Source organism: Ictidomys tridecemlineatus, chromosome 7 (genome assembly GCF_052094955.1).
Source record: "Ictidomys tridecemlineatus isolate mIctTri1 chromosome 7, mIctTri1.hap1, whole genome shotgun sequence".
In the NCBI taxonomy this organism is placed as follows: Eukaryota; Metazoa; Chordata; class Mammalia; order Rodentia; family Sciuridae; genus Ictidomys; species Ictidomys tridecemlineatus.
The window spans coordinates 57429415-57431566 of NC_135483.1; the positions used below are offsets into that span (position 1 = coordinate 57429415).

Genomic DNA, 2152 nt, shown 5'->3' on the forward strand with positions numbered 1-2152 from the left:
AAATTCCAGTGAGAATGCAAATAAGTCGACTGGCAGAGAGGCCTGGAATTTTTTTATTGATTCCCCTCCCAGAGGACTGAGCCTTGATAGGGCAAGAGGAGAGAAGAAGGGAAAGCCCCTGGGGGCAGTGAGCCCTCCAGCAAATCAAGTGCAAGGTGGAGACCCCAGACCCCCATGGAAGAAAGAAAAGAAGCAGTCCTGGTCCTGGGGAGGGACAGGGGTAAGACAGGCCCTACAGGCTTCAGTTTCACCCTGGGTTGTCTGGTCCTTGGGACACAGTGAGTCCAACCCCTCCCACACACACACAATGGGTAAGGCTGGGGGCCCAAGGCTGGATTCTCCCCAGTCCCAGAGCAAGGGCCAAAAAAGTGAGTTTTCCCAAGAAGGTCCAGGGAACTTGCCTAGATACCCCCCTATTTAGGCCAGGGTCTCCCTTCCTTTTACAGAACAGTACACTGAGAAAGGAGAGGAAGTGCATCTCCTCACCCCACGCGAGTTCATCAAATGGTCCTGCTTCTTGCCCAGGCCTTTCTCTACGCATCAACACACATAGGTTCATATTGTACACCATAGTGGGACCTTGCTCTGTCGATCTTTCGGTGACTTATCTTTTCCACGTAAATACGTTGGACAGCTCACTGTCAATTCACACATCAGATGAGCTGTAATCTTTGGAAAATAGCTGCATTGCATTTCGTCATCCCACATACCAGACATACCTCCATGTCCTGAGCCAGTCTCTCTCCCTGGTGAACAAGAGAGCTGCCTCCAGGTTGTTACAACCCGCACTTACATAAAGCCATTTACACAGAGGCACATGGATGGAGCAACTGTTTATTTTGAGAGATTCCCATGGTCCACTTCGCCTTCTCTCCCTAGTCTTTACTGAGGAAGGGAGTGTATTTCTCCTGGGCTCAGCTTTAGAAATCGAGTTCCATGCTGCCCTCCCAACTGTGCCAGGGCAGCGAGTGAATCATTTCACCCGGTTTCTGAGCCAACCTCCGTGAAAATGACGACGACGAGTGAAAATCCTGACCCACAGTCATCACACAGGTGGCCTCTGGCCTCCTATTCCGGAGAACGGAGGCTTCCCTGCATCATTTTCTGTAATGCCAAAGGAAATCCCCAGAGCAGGCGGACTCCCTGATGCCTCACGGAAGGCACTCCCACGGAGATAACCGGATGAATGCTTTCTTCATCACAGCCCCTGGTTCTCAATGGCCTCCCGGCTGCCAAGAAACCTTTCTGAGCTCATTGCCGCTGCGGCAGCCAGACTGCACTTCCTAGAAAATTGTCATTCCATTGACTGTTTACTCTTGGGGTGGATCACTGCTTCCCATAAGCTCTTGCAGCCCTAAGGTAGTCTTTTGGTAAATCCCACCAGGTGTCGACACGAAGGGGAAAAGACGTTCTGTATTTTACATTCTTGATTTTTTTTTTTAATGTGTCAGAGAAATGGAAGTCATGGTCCTATTTTTAGTTCACGCTAAAAGCAAGCAATGGACAATTCTAGCAAGGGAACTCAATGTTGTGTCACAATCACTCTCGCAGTGGTGCACTGCTTGGGATGTGAAAAGGACAAGGAGACGAAGTTCCTTCCTAATATATTTCTCATGCATGTCGTTGACAGCTTTGATTTTTTTTTTAATCAGCCTCTGTAGAGACTATCAAAAATTGACAGTGCTGACCATATTGCAAGTTGTCATAGCCAGGTGTTGGGAAAAGTTTTCAATTAGCAATAACTGAGCCTCAGATAAACCTTATTGGCTGTGATCCTGCTGCTGCACAAATCTCACAGTCTCGATTTTTGCCAAACACTCTATGAGCCACTTATATTAGTTCCTTATCAGTTTAATGACTTTTTTAGTTGTCGTAGATTCATCTTCATGAACATCTTATACAATGGGTTGGGTGTGCTGATTGGGTTTCAACACATATCAAAAATTTAAATGTTGCTCATCACCTAAAATACTCTGGAATCCAACCCAGTGGCACACTCTGAAAAAATCAGACCTTATTGGGTCGCAGACTCAAGCTTTCTATGGGGGAGTGGTCTGAGGCTAGCATGGGTTGATTACTGCTAAGACATTGAGATACTGCCATTTGTCTTTGCAATTGCAATTTTTTTTAAGGGGATTAAACCCAGGGGCAC

The 2152-nt window shown here is 47.1% G+C and overlaps 1 non-coding gene across 1 annotated transcript; it reads right to left on the reverse strand.

The window, feature by feature from the left end:
- Positions 1–1652: 1652 nt before the first annotated feature.
- On the reverse strand, positions 1653–1793 carry LOC120883856 (U4 spliceosomal RNA). Its single transcript, XR_005726035.1, has one exon. It is a non-coding gene; the product is annotated as a U4 spliceosomal RNA (small nuclear RNA).
- Between the last annotated feature and the right edge of the window lie 359 nt (positions 1794–2152).